At 47.7% G+C, this 21,537-nt stretch overlaps 1 long non-coding RNA gene across 1 annotated transcript; it reads left to right on the forward strand.

Moving 5' to 3' along the window:
* Positions 1–10,926: 10,926 nt before the first annotated feature.
* On the forward strand, positions 10,927–11,544 carry LOC140631522 (uncharacterized). The gene is made up of 2 exons (XR_012029063.1): positions 10,927–10,979; positions 11,118–11,544. It is a non-coding gene; the product is annotated as an uncharacterized lncRNA (long non-coding RNA).
* Positions 11,545–21,537: the final 9,993 nt, after the last annotated feature.

Consider the following 21,537-nt stretch of genomic DNA (forward strand, 5'->3'; position numbering starts at 1 on the left):
GTCCCCCCTCTCCCCCCGCTGTCACAGCCCGTCCATCACAGTGAGCCCCGCCCTCCATGGCTTGTGCACATCTGTCAGCTGCAGACACACATGTGGCTGGTGTCAGTCCTTCCCCTTTAAGGGAAGGGGAACGTTTCCTGAAAGGGTGGTGAGGGGAGAAGGAGACATGTGGCCAGAAGAGAGGCCACATTTGTCTGGATGACAAACCAAGGACAAAAGCTGAGTCTGGAGCATTCCAGGAGGGGCCTGCCTCCCCCTGAGGATGGAGAGAGCCCTCCTCCCCCAGCCTGGAGGTGGGGTGGGGGCCCAGGGCGTGTTTGGAGGAGGGAGAGGCAGTGTGCAGGGCGTGAGCAGCTGGGCATGGGCATCCAGAACCCAACCGAGTCAACAGCTGCCACCCCTACGCGGCCTCCCCTCTCTGAGGAGTCTGGGTTTAATTTTCTGGTCAGTGCCAAAAGGAGGAGGAAGAGGACGAGGAGGAGGAGAAGAAAGGAGCGAGCTGCAGCTCTCATGCAGTCGGCTGGGACCTGTCACTCAGCACACAGCCCACTGACGACTCAGGGCAGCCCCAGCTGTAAGCAGCCCATGATTTATGAACACCGAGTGAACTCCTGCGGCAGAAACCAGCCTTGAGATCAGAGCGGCAATAGGGCCCTTTTTTTGGCAGGAGACAGGGCCTGCATTTTTCTCATTCATGCCAAACTGCTTTGCACGGCAATTAGCTCTGTCCTCATTTAGTCTCCAGTCCCAGAGGGTAATGAAAGTCATATATCATCTTCAGGACTGCTAATTATTGAGCTCGCTTACAGGTAGGCTTTGTAACTGTGAGAAGGGCCTGTCGGCCCAATATTTATTACTCCTCCAATAAGTAAGCAGAGTGGGGTGGGGGCGCTGGAGGGAGAGGGGGAAGAAGGGCTGGGTGAGGATGGCCCGCTGGGGTGGTGGTGGGGGGACAACTTTCTCGAGAGACCGCCCAACCCCAGCCCAGGGAATCTCGGACACACCTTCTGCAAATGTGCTCATCTGAGGGGAAACATCTTCATTTTCAGGCCCTAACAAACCAGTCTGGGAGTGCGGAGTGGTGGGGAGAGGCCTGAGGACAGACAGACGGACAGCTAGATGGGCCGGGATCTGCTCCGGAGAGAGGGTGGGGAAGGGGACAGAGGGGATCAGGGAGGAGAGCACAGAAGGGACACAGAATCCCCCAGCGCCCCACTCCGGCCTCAGGTTCGGAGCATTCCCCGGCCCTTTGCAGGCTGGATGGGACGCTCCTGAGTCAGGACCCAGGGCTAGGATTAGCGTCCCGTCCAGGCACGGGGCGCGTAAGGCTAATGCCCCAAAGATTGTCCTGCCACCAAGCTCTCCGGCTTCTGACTTACACCAGCACATTTCCATGGGTGTGGTTAACTAAGGGGAAGGTAGCCTCTTGTTTCCATGTAAACGGACTTAAAAAAAAATATAATGACTTTTTAGAAAACCTGGGCATAAATATTAGCCGGGATTACCGATTTTTAAACAGAGGACGCAATTAAAGCAAGAGCTAAAGAAATGTGACTAAGTACCGTGAGATGCCACACTCAACAGGCCACCAATACTTCTTGAGGGTTTTTTATTTTATTTTATTTTATTTTATTTTATTTTATTTTATTTTATTTTATTTTATTTTATTCTTGAGGGTTTAGTATGTGCCAGGCACTGCGTGGAGAGCTTTGGGGTCACATTTCTCACCGGAGTCCTCGTACTCCGCATAACTCCCTTGGCCCTGGTGACATCCCCATTTTACACATAGGTTATGTGACAAGGTCACATAGGACGGGACTCAATACCATCTGGCTTCAGAGTCCGATCTCTAAACCATGACACCAAATTTTCCATAATTCATTCTGAACCATTTAAACTTCTAGTTAAGGACACTGGTGGATCCTGGTCTCTTGGCATCAAGAGCATCACGGACAGACTCTTCTGCTGGCGGCAGTCCTCCCACTCGGAGCCTCTTGGAGTCCCTGATAAACTGCTGGAGGGCTGTTAGCTGATTTGCAAGTCCTTGCACTTAGCACCAACTTAGCTCTGGAATCTTCCCTTGTCTGGGGGGCGGGGCCAGTGGTAGGCTGGGACCCTCCCCCCAGTTCCATTCAAGGACAGCATGTTGGCAGCTTGGAATTGAATTGGTAGGAGTAGCGGCAAATGCTACAGGCTAGGCCTTGTGCTGGTTGGTTGGTTGGTTGGTTGGTTTCCCGAAGAGCTGGTTATGACACTTTGACCTGCACTCCCCTGGGAGGACCCGAGGGCAAAGGGAAAACATCACACTCGTTCAGGGCAGCCTCTCTCCATCAGAGGGAAATGCAGAGCGCACCGGAGAGGCGGCCTAGAGAACGGACGCTGGGCCAGGAAGGGATCCCCACGCGAGCTCTTTGTCCTCATTTGCATCGGCTGTTCTTTTAGGTGCCACCAGAGCCACAGGATTAGGAATAAAACTATTTTCAAAAAGAGCCTGGAGCCACAAAATAAGCTTAAATTTCCGGTTTTTTGGAGCCAGAGAGACTAGGGTAGAAAGCCACCTCTTCCCACCTCTGTGACCTGAGACGGGTTGCTTAGCTTCTCTGTTTCCATTTTCTTTACTGGGAAGCGAGCATGATCAATAGTGTCCATCGGCAGGGAGCTGTGAGGACTGGGAGACAGTGAGGACGGGAGACCATGAGGACGGGAGACCGTGAGGACGGAGAGACAGTGAGGACGGAGAGACAGTGAGGACGGGAGACAGTGAGGACGGAGAGACAGTGAGGACGGGAGACAGTGAGGACGGAGAGACAGTGAGGACGGGAGACAGTGCACGCCCAATGGGGGGACTAAAGCGCGCCCTCTGCCCGAGTGGCTCAGAAATGCCCTTCTGCGGGGGGCTTCTGGTCCTTGCAGGAGGGGGCCTGGTCCTCTCCTCGCACAGCTGGGGGTGAGCCCGGTGGGGCGGCCTCTGGCCTTGGCTCTGGGAGGCCGGGGTGCTCTGCCCTGGTGCCGCTGCCCGCTCCGGGTGACCCGGCCATAGTGTCTGAACCCCGGCACCTGGTGATCTCTTTTTCCATCTCTCAGCGGTCCCAGTCCCCTGAGCTGGGGGACAGATGGATCTCCCCACTTGGTGTATGCCGCACCCCCCCCCCGACCCCCCGGCTCCAGCACCTTGCAATCCACCTTTCGGTCCCCCCATCCTGGGCTTGTCTCTGTTCACTTTACTGGCCTCCCGTCCCCTTACCTACCGTCCTGTCCCCCGCGCCAGGGTCCGGCCTGCCCGCAACCCAGGGTTTCCTGAGGGGAGGCTGGACGCATGAGGCTTGAGCAGGGCGGTGACGAGTGGACCCAGGGCCCGCAACCAAGTCAGGACCCAAGGCGCCCTCCCTAGGTCCTGCTGCTCTCTGGTCCCATCCTTCTCTCCCCAGCTGCTCTTTACCGTGGGGTCACATCAGTGCCCACAGAGGACGAGATATCTATCCCTGGTCTAGTTTAAAAGCCCTGGAAGGGCAGCCTGGGTGGCCCAGCGGTTGAGCGCCTGCCTTCAGCCCAGGGCCTGATCCTGGAGTCCTGGGATCGAGTCCCACATCGGGCTCCCTGCATGGAGCCTGCTTCTCCCTCTGCCTGTGTCTCTGCCTCTTTCTCTCTCTGTGTCTTTCATGAATAAATAAATAAAATCTTAAAAAAAAATAAATAAAAGCCCCGGGAAGAACCCGACTGTCCAAGCTCGGGACATGTGCTCCACTCTGTGCTGACCAGAGGGGGTGAGAGGATGGGTGGGGCGTGGGCCACCCGCCCGCTCATGTGCGCGGTCAGATGAAGTGTTGGCCAGAAGGAGGCCGACGCCCTGCTGAGCGAGGAGGCATGACATCTCCACAGCAGGTGACGGCAGCCTGGCCCCACACTGCGATGCTAGCAGCAGCACCCGCAAGCAAGGTTGTGTGGGGGCACTGGGTTCAGACGCACATGATGCTGCCCCGTGAAGGACTTGTCTCAGGAGAGCCACAGTCATGTTTGGACAATCTTTTCTATTTATTTATTTATTTATTTATTTATTTATTTATTTTTAAGAACCAGAAGTGGTTATTGCAGAAATTTGGCCATGATTCTAGTTGGGTGGCTCCGGCTGTGGTTGGGCCAGGGCTCAGGGCTCCCTGGCAGTGCTGGGCAGGTGGGGCACAAAGACAGCAGAGGGAGCGTGTCTGGGTCTGGAGCCTCGGGGCTGCAGGCTGATGCTCGGCGCTGCGATGCGACACAGGCCTGTGCCACTGGGCTCCACGCTTGGGGCCTTACCCGCTATCCTCCAGCACCAGCAAGAGCCTGTTGAATCATTAATTTCCAAGCAGAGATGCCAGCGAATCATCTATGAACAGTCTGTCTTCTTCCCAAGGAGCTGAACCTTGCCTTCCGAGTGGGCTCTCCCTGCCTCACCAGTCACAGCCGGCACCACGGACACTCGGACATGCTGCCACCAGTGCCCCAGCCTGCTTCCTGCACCCTGGCAGGGGGGCCCTGGGACAGCCCAGGGTATGGGAGGGATTCGAGGCCTGTGATAATGTAGAGTGCCTGCCCGGAAGAAACGGGGGTCCGGATAGGGAGGGGATAGTCACTCGAATTTTGAATTCATGGGTGGAATTCTAAGTGGGAGTCACAGAACAGAAAGCACTTTCTCCTAAACTTTGCTGTCCCAGGGCTATGACAAGAGGGCACGGGGAGGGGGCCTGGTGGAGGTGGTCACGACTCCTGTACCCCTAACACTTCTTGCTGCCCGGTGGGCCTGCGCGGATGTCTGAGGCTGGGAGGGGTGGAGACAAGGCCTGTTTGTGTGAGGGACAAGGCCTAGCTTTTGAATTGGGAAAAAACCTGGCTGGAGAGAGGGCCAGTTTGGGGAGAGGGCTGAGGCACAATAGAGGGTAAGAACCGAGCCACCAGTGGGTCCCAGCCCTAGGCGTGCCTCATGCCCACAGGCCCCTGAGAGCCTCCCTCCCGTTTGGGTACAATTGCTACATAACAAACCACCCCAAATCCGTTTTATAGTGTCACAGTTTCTGTGGGCCAGGAACGTGGATAGGGCACAGTGAGAATGGTTTGTCTCCAGGGGCCTCAGCTGAGTGGACTCAAAGGCTGGGGGAATCATCTGGAAAAGCCTTCATTCACATGTTTGGTGGTTGAGGCTTGCTGTGAGCTGGAATGTGGCTTGGCCATGGCTCTGAAGCTCCACAAGCCTCTCCATACGAACTCTCTGCAGGGCTACTTTGGGCTTCCTCACAGCATGGCGGCTGGATTCCAGGACAAGTGCCTCAGAGAGCCACCAGAAGCTGCATGGCCTTTTCTAGTCTAGTGCAGAAGTCATGCAGTGTCGCTTCTGCTACATTCTATTCATGGAATCAGTCACAAGCCAGCACAGTGAATGGGAAAGAAATTAGCTTCTTCACGGGGAGAGGCAAGGTGATACTGCAAAAGGAGTTTATGGGATAGGAGATGTTGTTGAGGCCATTGCTGAAAGTATAACCAGCCACATTTTTGGAAAATCCAACTGTCCCACCCATACATTTAGGAAGATGAGGAGGTCCCATGGCAAACAGAGCCTCATGCCCACTTGGCAGAGGGAACAAATGAGGTACAGAAGTCATTGAATTGAAAAAAAGGCCTAAAAGCCCAGCTTACACTCCATTTAGAGATTCTTTTTACGGCATCCCATGGAATGATCTAGTCTCTTCTTGCATCCCTGTAATAATGTGGAGATCATCACCTTACAACAGGGGCCCCTTCCAATTGCTGCACAGTTTGAATTGTCAGAAAATTCTTAGATGGTGATCAAAGCTGCTTCCTTGCAAAGCTCATTGGCACTGGTCCTTCCCCTGGGGAATGAGGACCAGACAAGAAAGAAGGAAACCCATACTTTTTTTTTTTGAAGGATTTTATTTAGTAATTCATGAAAGACACAGAGGGAGAGAGAGAGAGGCAGACACAGGCAGAGGGAGAAGCAGGCTCCATGCAGGAAACCCGATGTGGGACTCGATCCTGGGACTCCGGGATCATGTCCTGACTCCTGAGCCACTAGGCATCCCAAGGAAACTTATACTCTTGAGTCCTAACTGCATCCGGCCCGTGCCTGCCTGGGGCCTTCACAGCCATTTCCTGGAGAACAAGCATGTGCCAACCCACTCACTGTTGATGGAGTTGTCACGTTTCCATCCTGAGGACTTTTCCCTGTTCCTCAATGACCAGGTCCCCTGACTGCTCATCACCTTCACTTATGTCAGTTTTTCCTGGCTCAATTTTTTTAAGTGGCCGCAGCACACAAGATTGGCTTCCCTTAAGCTTGCTATCAACTGAACAGCTCTAATCACTTTTCACTTCAAATCAAAGTGAAAACTCTCCCATGCTACCTCTCGTCCAGGAGTCTTCTCCTCAGAGCAGGATTAGAATGACGATGAATATCCAGGGGCCCATGGTTGGTCCCAAAGCACTACTGAGGGCAAAGTGTGTCTGAAGCGTGAGCCCTGTGACCTGTCTCAGGTGGACCAGGGTTCAGCCCAAGCTCTGGCTTCTTGTGAGTCTGGCAGGGAGGACAGCCAAACAAGTTTAGGCCCGTTTGGGTGGAAGGCCCACCACTCCACTGATTGCTCACCATGCCTGTCCTCTTCTTGCTTGGGGGTGGGGACAAACCACAGGGCCAGAGAATTACCATTCCTGATAGGCTTAGAAGTACATCACTTGGGCCTGTCTTGGCAGGATGGGTGAGATCACGGGGAAGACTTGGAGAGGAAGAGAGGAGGAGAAAAGGCTCACTGCAGCCTTCATATGGGCCTCAGCAGAGTATTAGTCGTGTGTGTGTGTGTGTGTGTGTGTGTGTGTGTATATGAAGAAGAAGGAAGAAAAAAAGAAAAAGAAAAAGAGTAAAAGGATTTATTGATTTTAGGTGAATCCTCCTAAATTGACATGTCCCCTGAATGCCAGTATGAGGACTCTCTGGATTGCAAGTGGCAAAAACAAAACTAAAATTAGTTTAAGCAAGAAAGGGAATGATTGGCTCACTTGCTGTGAAGGCCCAGGGTAGAGTGGGCTTCAGGCTTGACTGGATCCAGGGGCCTGAAGAAGTCATCAGACTCGTCCTTAGTAGACTCCACTGCTCTGGTTGGCATAATTTGCTTCTAGGGTAAGTTGTTTCTTCAGATCGCAGTAGCCAAAGCAGTACGAGCTCCGGGGTCCTAGCCTTAGAAGTCTCAATCTAAAAGGAATGGGTAGGGGTGCCTGGGTGGCTCAGATGGTTAAGCATCTGGCTTCTGCTCAGGTCATGATCCTGGGGTCCTGGGATAGAGTCCCTGCATCGGGCTCCCTGCTCAGCGGGGAGTCTGCTTCTCCCTCTCCCTTTGCCCCTGCCCCTCCCCTCACATGTTCTCTCTCTCTCTCTCTCAGATAAATAAAATCTTCAGAAAAATAAATAAAAGGAACAGACACTATCTCTCTTTCAGAATCAGTATATAAAATCCCAAGGAAGGACTCTGACTGGCCTGGCATAGGTCACATGCCTATCCTGGGCCAATCTTCGCAGGCAGAAAGATAGAAGGATTGGCCAGGTCCGGGTCATAGAGCTTTTCTAGTGGTCAGCCGCCTGGCGGGCATCCCAGGGCAGGAAGCAGTAGAATAAGGCCTTAGAGGACAGGAATGAGCAAGTCAGGAATTGAAGTCCTGCTGTCTTCTGGATTTATCTGGTATTTCATATCTTTTCTGCCCACTTCCTCATTCTCTGTTTTCCTTTGAAGATTGGCTTTTCTTTCTTTTTCTTTTTTTTTCTTTTCCTTTCTCCTCAGCATCTACCACGGCTCAAAATGACTGCCTCCACCCCAAACGCTAGTGACTTTTAGGAGCCTAACACCACCTGTGCTTGAGTTCAAATTTTCAAGGAAGAGAGAATCTGCTTGGTTGCAGGGACAGGTGTTCTTTACTGGGCCATCCAGCTGTGGTAAACATGCAGTAGGAACATGGCCTCTGAGGTCTTTCCCTTGAGCGGGTCTGATAGGAGCAGTTCCTTAGAGAAGGGGGCTGTAGGTAGCAGCCAATTTATTTTTATTTATTTATTTATTTATTTATTTGTTTTTTTTAACTAATAAATTTATTTTTTATTGGTGTTCAATTTGCCAACATACAGAATAACACCCAGTGCTCATCCTGTCAAATGCCCCCCTCAGTGCAGTGGCCAATTTAGAACAAGATGCTGTGCCAGTCCCAGGTAACCCAGCGAAGGGCAGAGCATGGCACCATCCCTGTCCCAAGCAGCTTTGAGTACAGCTGGGCAGGCCAGATGCTCATTTGGGCCAGGGTCACAGGACCTCAGAGAAGGGCAAGGTCATTGCGGGCCAGGACAAGCAGAACAAACTTGTCCTAGAGGTGGTGACAACAGGGCTGGGCTTTCCAGGTGGGCGAAAGGAAAGGACAAGATAGTCTAGAGCCTGGAGCAGATGTCTCTTCCTCACAGCTGAGCTGGCTCCCGTAAACCAGCACGCAGACACACCTGAGGTGTCCCCATCCAGCCTCTTCTCAAAGCCTGGGCTCTCCAGGGTAGGTTTCCACTTGCCTCTCCATCTCCTCCCCCAGGTTCCCGCCAGATTCCTTCTAACACCCTTGGTCCCTGGGTGCCCAGGGGCACGGCGCACCCCGTCTGCCACTCACCATCTCTGGACACATTTGTGGAGGCTGCGGCGCATTTTTCATGACTTTCTGAAAAGTCAGGGAATGTCTTTCCCCCAAAGCCAGGGAAGGATGGAAGGAAGGAAGAAAGGAAGGAGGGAGGGAGGGAGGGAGGGAAGGAAGGAAGAAAGGAAGAAAGGAAGCTCCAAGAACAAAAGGAGTAAAATAACCGTTTGCATCTGGAGAGACCTGGGCCCTGAGGTTGGGGCTTCCACTCTCCTGTGGATGAAGAAATAGAGGTACAGGGAAACTCTGGCGTGCTCAAGTTCCCGTGGTAGGACTAGAACCCTGGCTTCTCACTGCCCCTGGCCCAGGGCTCTGCCCTGAGCTCTTGGCTCGTGCGTGGGCTGTGGGCCTGGCAGGGATAATCCGGGGCGTGGGGCTGGGCGTCGGGAGAAATGCCTCGCCTCGTCCTGGAGGTGGGAGTAGAGGCCGGGCCGGGAAAATGTGGCTAAAACCCAGTTCTCCTGGGAGCCCTGCGGGGGGGCGGGGGGGGGGGGCGTCCAGAAAGGGGCTGAGAGGTCAGCAGCGGCTCCTGCCCAACAGGGCCAAGGTCCCTCCAAAGGCTTTATCTGGGCAGATTCCATTTCCTGCTGCAGGAAAAGGAAGAGACCTTTGTGTGTCTCCGCTGTTTGCCCCTTTAGGCCGCTCCGAAGCCAGATCGCGTCGGATCAACCCACTTGGGGAGGCCGGTCCCCGCGGGGGCGGGCCGTGGGGGCTCCCGCCGGGGTCCCTTGGGGCCGCCCGCCTTCCTTCCAGGAGGGTTCTCCGAGCCTCCGTCGTCATTTGCCTCCGGTTAAGGGCGACAGAGCGTCAGCGCGGACACCAAGGCTTCGCACTCGGGCCCTGCTTCGGCGGCGGCGGCCAGCCCAGGGCCAGGGGCCTCGGCCTCCGCCGACCTCCGCGGGCGAGGCTCCTCCGAGGCAGCCCGGGCGGCCGGGACGGGCCGGAGGAGGCGGCGGGGAGGAGCAGCGGGGAGGAGCGGGGAGGGCTGCGGGGAGGAGCACTGGGGAGGAGCGGCGGGGAGGAGCGGGAGGGCTGCGGGGAGGAGCACTGGGGAGGAGCGGCGGGGAGGAGCGGGAGGGCTGCGGGGAGGAGCACTGGGGAGGAGCGGCGGCGAGGAGCGGGAGGGCTGCGGGGAGGAGCACTGGGGAGGAGCGGGAAGGAATGGCGGGAAGCAGCGGGAGGGCGGCGGGGAGGGCTGTGGGGAGGAGTGGGGAGGAGTACTGGAGAGGAGCGGCGGGGAGGAGCGGCAGGAGCAGGGAAGAGTGGGGAGGAGTGGCGGGAGAGGGGAGGAGCGGGGAGGAGCGGGGAGGAATGGCGGGAAGCAGCGGGAGGGCTGCGGGGTGGAGCGGCGGGGAGGGGTGGCGGGGAGGAGTGGGGAGGAGCGGGGAGGAGCACTGGAGAGGAGCGGCAGGAGCAGGGAAGAGTGGGGAGGAGCGGCGGGAGCAGGGAGGAGCGGGGAGGAGCACTGCGGAGGAGCGGCGGGGGTAGGGCGGCGAGGAGGAGCGGGGAGGAGCGGCGGGAGCAGGGCAGAGTGGGGAGGAGTGGCGGGAGAGAGGAGGAGCGGGGAGGAGGAGCGGGGAGCAGTGGGGAGGGCTGCGGGGAGGAGCGGCGGGGAGGATGGGGGCGGCGCGGGGAGTGGCGGGGAGGGGGGCGGCGCGGGGGCGCGCCTTGGAGCGGGCGGGCGCGCGCGGGGCGGGGGCGGGGGCGGGGGCGGGGGCGAGGGCAAGGTGACCGCGGGCGCGCGGGGGGCGGGTGTCAGGGCTCTATCTGCGCGGTGATTGATGGGAGCCGGGTTTGCTGTCAGCCTGTCAGGGCGCAGGAATGTTTAATGTTCTCATTATTGGTTACGCTGTTGTGTATATTTCTCTGTCAGCGCCGCGGACCCAGCTGAACTGGCGGAGCACTTCAAAGGCCTGCGGGTCATTCATCATCCCCCTGACGCTCCGGCAAATGCTCAGCTTCAGCTCCGCGCCAGGGATTTGTTATGACTTGCGCGCCGGCTGACAGACAGGACGGTGGCGGCCGCGGGCGGGGGGCGCGGGCGGGAGGCTCGCGGCCCTTCCGTCTCCCGGGGGCGAGCGGCCGCGCCCCCACCGCGCACCCCACTGCGGGTGCGGCGCGGCCCGGGCGGTGACCCGGGGCGCGGGGTCCCGGCCCCCCCCTGCCCCGCACCCGCTGCCCCGCAGGCCCGGCCGGCGCCCTCCCCCCCTCCCGCTCCTCCCCCTCCTCCTCCTCTCGGCTGGCGGTGGCGTCTCGAAAGTTGTGCTGAAAACCCAGAGGTTGGGGAAAAAAGCAAAACTTGCAACCGTCCGGGGCCGGGGAGGGGCGGGCCGCGGGGGGCGGCGGGGGGGGGGGAGAGGGAGGGGGAGGGAGGGGGGGAGAGCTGCAGAATATCGGAGCTTTGTTTCCTTTCCCAGGCCGTGACATGATTAATCGTTTTCTTCTGATCTAATTTTGGAACATGAAAAACAGCACATTTGTCTTGAAGAAAAATGATGTGCCGAACTGCGCAGATGGAAATTTCGAGCAATGAGAAAGATTAAAGTGAAACCCCACTCCTTAGACCTAATCATGAGTTGTAGATTATTCTGTCGGCCCAGCCAGATGGTAGCTCTGATTCCACAGCCCCTTCTTATATTAATGAATACTAGACTGTTATATTTGACTTAGGTAAGTGAAATGTCTATCAGAGCTAATGGACTGCCAGCCAGCATAACACATGTTGTACCGCTAAGGGTCCTTGCTGCATTTTTCATGTTTTATACTAATGTAGAACATTTTGTTTCCTACTGTTTTTCATCATTGTCACTGTTTGCTAAATATTTTCACATGGAAGGGGGGGGAGGGAGACAAAGTCATGAGGAAAAAGAACCGCCCCCCCCTCCAAACTTGTGTCCAAAGCTAATTTCCTCCCGTTGGGCTTGGCTATAACTCTACAAGTAAAACAGTCACCCCAAGCAACGCGTACAGGAACTCAATAGTAACGTGATTAAGTTCCTAGTCAACAAGACTACACTGGACTGTATGTTAACAAACCTAATTATAGCCCCGTGGTGATAAATTGGGCCAGGGCCCTTGCTGCACATCTCTGAGGTCATGTCTAGAAGAGCAGCTTGACCTTCTTGTCCCAGGGGAGAGAACGGTCCTGGAGAGGAGTCGCAGGATGGGCTTGGAGGAGGTGCTATACTGGTCCAGTGGTCCTGTGCCTGGGGAGGGTGGGCACAAGCCAGGAGTCACTGCAGAGCCGAAGGTGGGAGGTGATGAGAGCAAGCAGGCCGTAGGCTCTCCTGGATGAGGCTGGAAGGCCGGAGGCTTCAGAGCTGTTGGCACCAACTATGTTGTGAGCAGCATCAGGCTGCTGGAGAGGACAGTGTGCTGTCCCCCAGTTCACTGGTTCCATGTAGGCCTCAGGACCTGGTGGCTCACTTTCTCTGGGCCCAGTAGAGGGTGGCTCCTTCTTCCAGATGTCTTGTCTGTGCGCTGGAGAGGCCCCAAAGATCTTGTTGTTCAAGAGGAAATCCTGAGCTACTTGTTTGTGAAGGACCCAACCAAGCCCGGGTAGGACTAGGGTCCTGGCGAAAATGAGTCCTGGAGATGGAATCGGAAAGTTGTTTGGGACAGATGAGATGGAGACGGTGGAGGGATGTCTTCAAAGGATAGTGTCTTGAGGAAAAAATGGGAAGAAGCACATACAGAGGAGAGACCTGTACAAGAAAACACATGAGAGAGAGACAGAGAGAGAGGGAGGGAGGAAGGCAGAGAGAGAGAGAGAGAGAGAAGGAAGAGAATGCTGAGAAGGAGAGACAGACACAGAGGCAAGGAAGTATAAATACCAACAGGGTGGATGGTCCATAAATTCAAACTCCTCTTGCTCCGGCCAAAATGAGCTCCCTAAAAAGTGAATCTCACCTTTCTTGGCTGTGATTCCTGCAGGAATAAGTTTAAGTGTCCTGCCTGGGAATAGATGGCCCTTCCCACGTACTCCTGGCTCACTCCGCCTCATCTCTCACCTTTCCTTCTCACCCTGCATTTCTGCCCCGTGACCCTTCTCAGGGTTCCGAAGACCACTAGGCTCCGTTGCAACAACGTACTTCTGTCTGTCTGTCCTACTCCCTTCCCTTCATTCCCTGGCAGATGCCTACCCATCCTTCCAGACCCAGCTCTCACGTGCCCTCGCCTGCCCCACGCTCTTCACATTCCCAGGGCATTATTTCATACTCTGGGCCCCCATCATTTCTGTCCCCATCCCTGTGGAAATGTGGGCTGGGCTGCAGGGAGCAATGTATGAGTTTTTGAAGATCTGTCCTTCTACACTTTCCTTTCCAACTGTTCCTCTGTTCATCCATCTGTTTGCTTGTTCACGTGGCCCTACTGTATTGCCAGGGCTTGTTCTGGGCGGTAGAGGTCCAGCTTTGTACCCTCTTAGAGCTGCCATTTTTGGTACTCTCGGCGTGGGTCTCTTAGTGGGGCTTTTTCATAGTAAGAAATTCGTGTCGGCCACCTCTAATAGTGGGGGTTATTGTAAAATAGTGGCAATAGAGAGGCAAAAATCTCATGGGGACCCAAGAACAGCTGTATAGCTTCTGAATAACCTTTCAGCTTCTGTAGCTGATCATTGGGTCACTCCTGGCCCCTCCCAGGCCCTTAATGCCATTTTTAAGACTTTGTATTGTGGCATAATATACGTGTAGAAAACTGCACCCAAGAACACAGCTCAATGAATTTTCACAAACTGTAACCCACAGTGAGATCAAGAAACAACATTCAGCGCTCCGGTGTCCCCTCTTGTCTTTGTTTCATTTTTAAGTTAAATTCCCACCCCAACTTCCTTCCATCATTTACTGTGACATTTTGATTTCTGTTTTCAGTGGGTTTGTTTTTCTGAACAGCTTTATTGAGGTAAAATTTACATTCCATAAAATCACCCAATGTATAGAATATTACTCAGCCATAAAAAAGAATGAAATCTTGCCGTTTGCAACAACATGGGTGGACCTAGAGGGTATTATGCTAAGCGAAGTAAGTCAGACAGAGGAAGACAAATACCATATAATTTCACTTATATGTGGAATCTAAAAGACAAAATAAACAAGCAGACAGACTCATAAATACAGAAAACGAACTGGTGGTTGCCAAAGGGGAAGGGGTGGGGGGAGGTGAAATAGGTGAAGGGGATTAAGAAGTACAAACTTCCAGTTATAAAATAAGTCATGGAGAGAAAAGTGCAGCATAGGGAATAGAGTCAATAATATTATAATAACATTGATGGTGACTGATAGTGATTACACTTACTGTGGTGAGTACTGAGTAATGTCTAGAATTGTCAAATCAATATGCAGTACACTTGAAACTAATATAACATTGTATATCAATTATATATATAAAAATAATATTTTATTTCTTTATTCATGAAAGACACACACAGAGAGGCAGAGACATAGGCAGAGAGAGAAGCAGCCTCCTTGTGAGGAGCCTGACATGGGACTTGATCCCAGGACCCTGGGATCATGACTTGAGCCAAAGGCAGACACTCAACCACTGAGCCACCCATGCGTCCTATATCGATTATATTTTAATAAAACATCACCATTGTAAGTGAACAATCCAATGATTTTTAGTAAACTTACAGAGTTGTGCAATCATGACTATAATCTGGTTTTAGAACACTGCCAGCTTCCCCCCAATCCTATGGGCCTATTTTCAGTCAATACTGAGTTCCAGCCCCAGCCCTAGGTAAACAGCTTTTACATTTAGGTCTGTGATCTATTTGAAAAAAATACAACTTTTTTGAGATATAATTCACATGCTATAAATTCCATCCTTTAAAAAGGTAAAATTTAGTGGCTTTGATATATTACAATACATTGTGTAAATATCACCGCTATCTAATTCCGGAATATTTCATCACCCAAAAAGGAAACCCCACACCCATGAGCAGTCACTGCCTATTCCTCACTCCCCCAATCCCTAGCAATCATGAATCTACTTTCTCTCTCTGTCGATTTGCCTATGCTAAACATTCCATACAAATGGGATCATACAATACGAGGCCTTTTGTGTCTGGCATGTTTCACTCAGCATAATGTTTTCAAGATTAATCCATGTTGTAGCATCTATGAGAAACCCATTTCTTTTTTATGGCCAAATAATATTCCTATATTACTGCATGGATTTACAACATTTTGTTCCTATTGATGGAGATTTGGGTTGTTTCTACTTTTTGACAATTATGGATAATGCTGTTGTAAACATTTGTATACACATTTTTCTGTGCACACATGTTTTCAATTCTCTTGGATATATATCTAGGAGTAAATAGGATTGCTAGGTCATATGCTAACTCTATGTTTAACTTTTTGACTGTGATCCATTTGAAGTTAATTTTTGTATATGGTGTGAGTTAAGTGTCTAAGTTCATTTTTGTTTTCATATGGGTATCCGGTTTGTCCCAGCATAACTTTTTAAAATCATGAATTAGCACTGGATGTGTCAAAAGCTTTTTCTGCAACTACTGAGTGAGGTATTAAAATCTCTAGTTACTATTGTTTGTTTATTTCTGTTTGAAATTATGTGAATTTTGTCTTTTATTCTTTTAATATGGTAGACTATATTAATTTATCATCAAATATTAAGCCAACCCTACATTCTTGGTATAAACACACTTAGTCACAGTGTGTGTGACCTTTTTTTTATGTTGCTGACTTTAGTTTGCTACTATTTTGTTAAGGATTCTTGCATCTATTTTCATGAGGAATATTGGTTTTCTTTTTTTGTGGCATCTTTGTTTGGCTTTGATTTCTGGCTAAATCTAGCATCATAGAATAATTTGTAATTATTCCTTCCTTCCACTATTTCTTGAGTTTGTGAAGGATTGAAGGATTGGTTTGTAAAGGATATTTGTTTTTCTTAAAATATTTAGTATTTGATTCACTAGTAAATCCATCTGGGCTTAGTCTTTTCTTTGTGGGAAGATTTTTAAATACTCATTTAGTTTCATCTTTCATCATAAGTTTATTAAGATTTTCAATTCTTTTTGAGTAAATTTTTGTAATTTGTGTACTTCTAGGAATTTTTCCATTAATCTTAGTTGTCTAATTTGATGGCAAAGTTATTCATGCATTCTCTTATAATCCTCTTACTTTCTGTAGTGTTGGTAATGATGTATCTTCTTTATTCTTGATTTTGGAAATTTCTATTTTCTCTTTCACTTTCTAGATAGTTTGGCTAAGAATTTTCTGATTTAGGGATCCCTGGGTGGCGCAGGGGTTTGGCGCCTGCCTTTGGCCCAGGGCGCGATCCTGGAGACCCAGGATCGAATCCCACATCGGGCTCCCGGTGCATGGAGCCTGCTTCTCCCTCTGCCTGTGTCTCTGCCTCTATCTCTCTCTCTCTCTCTCTCTGTGTGACTATCATAAATAAATAAAAATTAAAAAAAAAAAAAAAGAATTTTCTGATTTAGTTGACTTTTTCAAATAACCAACTTTTGGCCTTATTGATTCTCTCTACTTTCTATTTCATTGATTTATGTTGTAAGAATGTTATTTAATTTACACATTTTTGGCAATTTTCCTTAGTTATAGATCTCTAATTTAGCCTTGTTGTGGTCAGGGAACATACTTTGTGTGATTTCAATTTTTTCAAAGTTATACAGACATGCTTTGATTTATCCTGGAGAATGTTCCATGTGCTCTTGAAAAGAATGTTATTCTGCAGTCTTGGGTAGAGTATTGTGTATACATGTCAATTAGGTCAAGTTGGTTGATGGTGTTATTCACATCTTATATGTCTTTTCTGACTTTCTAACTGGTTGTTTGATTAATTATTGAAAGTAAGATGTTGAAATCTCCAAATATTATTGTTGGATTGTCTATTTCTCCTTTCAGTTCCATCAGTTTTTGCTTGATGCATTTTGAGGCTTAACAAGAGGTTAAGTGCACACTTGTTACTTCCTAATATATTAATATATTATATTCCTGATATATAATAATCCCTTTATTATTATAAAAATTTCCCTCTTTATCTCTACTAATATTTGTCTTAAAGTCTATTTTGTCTGCTATTAATGTAGATTCCTACTTAGTAAATTTGATTATTAGTGAAAATTATCATGATCTCCAAATACATAGAAGCTCTGCTAATTGACATCCATTTAAAAATATTTCTCTATTATCTCTATAAAACATATGAACTGATGCTCTCAGTACAATAAATACTTGTAACTGGTGTGCTACTCTCCAACACCAATTGATTGTTTGCTTACTAAAAATCAGTTGTGTATGTTCCTAAGCCTGTTTAAGTCAGTTTTACTTGTAATTTTAATTACCTACTTGATTTTTTTTATTATTTTTTTACCTGCTTGATTTAAATATAATACAAATATACAAATTATAAAATCTGGGTATAACAAGAAATAGATTTGTTTTTATATATTAACTAAATTGAATGTTTAGAAAGATTCAATAAAAACAAGTAGCAAAAAATCTGAATTGAGTGTGTACACGACAGCCTAAAATATTAAAGAAAAACATCACAAATATTCGGGAAGAATTTCTATATGTGAGGAATTCTTAAATTCTCACTGCATTCACAATGTAGAAGAGGCAGAGATGCTAATGTTATCTGACAAATTTTAAAGTAATCATGATAAAAATGCTTCAACACGCCATTACAAATATGTTTGAAACAAAAAAATAACAAATTGTAGCAGGGAATAGGAGAAATGAAGAGGAATCAAATGGAAATATCAGAAGTAAAGAATACAATAACCAAAATATAAAGCTCAGAGAGTGGGATCATCAGTGGAATGGAGACAGAGCAAGGAATCAGTGAACCAGAAGCCAAAACTATGGAAATTATCCATTCTGAAAGAGAAGATGGTGGAAGAGAGACACACTGAGAAAAGAGCTTTAGATATCTTCAGTTTTGTAGAACTATAACAAAAGATCTAACATTTGGGACATCAGAGTCCAGAAAGGAGAAAAGAAAGAGGGTATGACTGAAAAAGTATGAGAAGTAAAGGTGGAAACTTTTCCAATTTTTTCAAAAACCATAAACCTATAGTTCAAGAAGCTGGATGATTCCCAAATAAGATAAACTCAAAGATAACTATACTAAGATGCATCATAACTAAACTACTGAAAACTAAAGGTAAAGAAAATTCTTGAAAGCAGGCAGATAAAAATGACACCTTACCTGGAGGGAAAAACAATTTGAATTGTGGTATATTTCTCATCAGAAAATATAAAGGCCAATAAGTGGCACAATATTTTCAAGTGCTGGAATTAAATAGCTGTCAATTCAGAGTCCTATCATGAGCAGAACTATCTTTCAGAAATAAAGAAAAAATGAAGACATTCTTGAAGGGAAAGTATGAGTATTTGTCACCAGCAGAACTATCCTGAAAGAATGACAAAAGTAAATTCTCTAAACAAAAAGAAAGCCATAAAATGAGGAACATTAGAGCAGCAGGAAGAAATGATATAGTAAAGAAAAATATGGGTAAATATAATAAGCTTTCTCTTCTTAATTTTTCTAAAATAATGTGTAGTGATTCAAGCAATATTATAATACTATCTTAGTTGTTCTAAATGAATATAGGGGAAATATTTAAAACAATTATAAATGGGGCAGCCCTGGTGGCGCAGCGGTTTAGCGCCGCCTGCAGCCTGGGGTGTGATCCTGGAGACCTAGGATCGAGTCCCACGCTGGGCTTCCTGCATGGAGCCTGCTTCTCCCTCTGCCTGTGTCTCTGCCTCTCTCTCGCTCTCTCTGAATGAATAAATAAATAAATCTTAAAAAAAAAACAATTATAAATGGGAGAGAATAAAGGAACATAAAAGGAGATAAAGTCTCTATTCTTCACTTGAGCTGGTAAAATGACATGGATTGTGATGATTTATGTATATATATTATAATACCTAGAGCAACCATAGAAAAAGCTCTGCAAAGAGATACATTGGAAAACACTATAGGTAAATTAAAATGGAATTTTTAAAAGGGTAAGTAATTCACAGGAAGGTATAAGAGAGGAAGAGAAATGAAAAATAGGATGAGAAAACAGAAAACAAAAAATAAAATGGTAGATTTAAACCCTAATGGATCAATAATTACATTAAATATAAATGATTTAAATACAATAATTAAAAGACAGAGATTGGCAGCATGGATTTAAAAACATAACCAGGGCAGCCCGGGTGGCTCAGCGGTTTAGCGCCGCCTTCAGCCCAGGGCCTGATCCTGGAGACCTGGGATCGAGTCCCACATCGGGCTCCCTGCATGGAGCCTGCTTCTCCCTCTGCCTGTCTCTCTCTCTCTCTCTGTCTGTCTATGAATAAATAAATAAAATCTTTAAAAAAGAAAAACATAACCAAAGTATATGGAGCCTACACCCACACCCACACCCACACACACACACACACACAATTCCACTGAACTGTAGTGATAAAGCCAGATTGAAAATAATAGGCTGGAAAATGTTGCATTATGTAAATATGATCAAGCGAAAGCAAGAATAACTTACATGAAACAGACCAACACCCATTACAGCACCAATTACCACAATTTACTCAATATGAAACAGATATTTTTAATAGTCCTATAATTATTAAGGATATTGAATTTGTAATTTAAAAATTCTCAAATAAGAAATCTCCAGGCCCAGTTGGTTTTACTGGAGAATTCTATAAAATGTTCAAGGACGAATTAACACTACTTTTATATACTCATTTCTAGAAAATAGATGAGAAGGGCACACTACACAATTCATTTCATGGAGCTAATATTACCCTATCTCTCAAACTCAATTGACTCCATACAAAAAAAGAACACTACAGATCAGCATCCCTTATAAATATAGATTTAAAAACAATCCTTGAAAGGGATCCCTGGGTGGTGCAGCGGTTTAGCGCCTGCCTTTGGCCCAGGGCGCGATCCTGGAGACCAGGGATCGAATCCCACATCGGGCTCCTGGTACATGGAGCCTGCTTCTCCCTTTGCCTATGTCTCTGCCTCTCTCTCTCTGTGTGACTATCATAAATAAATAAAAATTTAAAAAAAATCCTTGAAAAAATTAGCATATAGAATCCAGCAATAAAAAAAAAAAGAATCCAGCAATATATTAAATATTAAATATATTAAAAGAATTATGCACCATAACTAAGTGGGGTTAATTGCAGAATAAGTTGATTCAATATTCAAAAATCTATCAATGTAATCTACCATATTAACAGACTAAGGAAAAAAACTCCATGATCATATCAATTGATGCAGCAAAAGCACTGACAAAATTCAACACCCATTCATGACTTTAAAAAAACAGGAATAGCAGGAATAGAGGACTTCCTTAACTTGATAAAGAACAGCTACAAAAAAATATCTACAACTAACCTTATAGTTAAGACTTAATCCTTTCCCATTTAAATTAACAGGGCAAAGATGTTTGCTTTATTTATTCAACATAGTCCTGGAAGTTCTAGCCAGTGCAAGAAGGCAAGAAAAGGAAACAAAAGGCTTGCAGATAGGAAAATAGTTTGGTACTACTGAGAAATGAAAACTATATTCATGCAAAAACCTTAATGTGAATGTTTTAGCACTTTATTCATAATAACCAAACAAGGGGAAACAACTCAGAGGTACTCGAGTGAGTGAATAGTTAAACAAACTGATCCATCCATACCCTGGGATACTACTTGTTGATAAAAAGGAATAAGCTAGGGGCCCCTGGGTGGCTCAGTTAAGTGTCCAATTCTTGATTTCAGCTCAGGTCATGATCTCAGAATCATGAGATGGAGCCCTGTGTGGGACTCCGTGCACAGTGGGGAGTATGCTGGAGATTCTCTTTCCCTCTCCCTTTGCCTCTCCTCCTACTTCTGCATGCTTGTGCTCTCTCTCTAAAATAAATAAATAAATCAAATAAAAAAAATAAAAAAGAACGGCCTATTGATATATACAACAAACAATCTAGATGAATCTCTAGAGAATTCTGCTAAGTGAAAAAATCCATCTCCTAAAGGTTATATACTGTATGAATCCATATTCATAGTATTCTTGAAATAGGAAAATTACAGAGATGGAGAACATATTAGTAGTTACCACGGACTAAGTAGTTACCAGGGACTAATGAAGAAAGTTGGTGTGGCTATAAAAGGATAACATAGGGGATAGAAATGCTCTGTATCTTGACTGTATCAATGCTGATATCCTGGTTATGGTACTGTGGTATAGTTTTGCAACCTGTTACTATTCAGAAAACCTAACTAGAGTTTGCAGGATCATGCCATATTATCTAAAGTAGAGTTTAATCTTAAAAACTGGATTCTCTTGATCATCTCTATGTGTATTAACTGTGATACATTAAGGGAATTTTTAAAAAAATATTTTATTTATTTACTCATGAAAGACACAGAGAGGCAGAGACATAGGCAGAGGGAGAAGCAGGCTCCCCGCCGGGAGCCCAATGCAGGACTCAATCCCAGGACCCTGGGATCACGCCCTGAGCCAAAAGCAGATGCTCAACCACTGAGCCACCCAGGCGTCCTCTTAAAGGAATTAACAAAACATTTATTCTCTACTTAAAAATTTTTATCATTAAAGACATTTGGGGTGCTTCCAGTTTAGGATGATTATGACTAGAGCACCTATAAATTAAATTATTAATTCTATGGGAGATGTGTTAAAAATAATTCATTACAATTGAGAAACATGTGTGTTTCCCTTTGGTCTTTCTTTGGCTCAGGTCATGATCCTAGGGTCCTGGATCAAGCCCCACATGGGGCTCCTTGCTCAGCTGGAAGCCTGCTCCTCCCTCTCCCTCTGCCCCTTCCCCCTACTCATGCTCTC

This window comes from Canis lupus, chromosome 4 (genome assembly GCF_048164855.1).
Source record: "Canis lupus baileyi chromosome 4, mCanLup2.hap1, whole genome shotgun sequence".
Classification (NCBI taxonomy): Eukaryota; Metazoa; Chordata; class Mammalia; order Carnivora; family Canidae; genus Canis; species Canis lupus.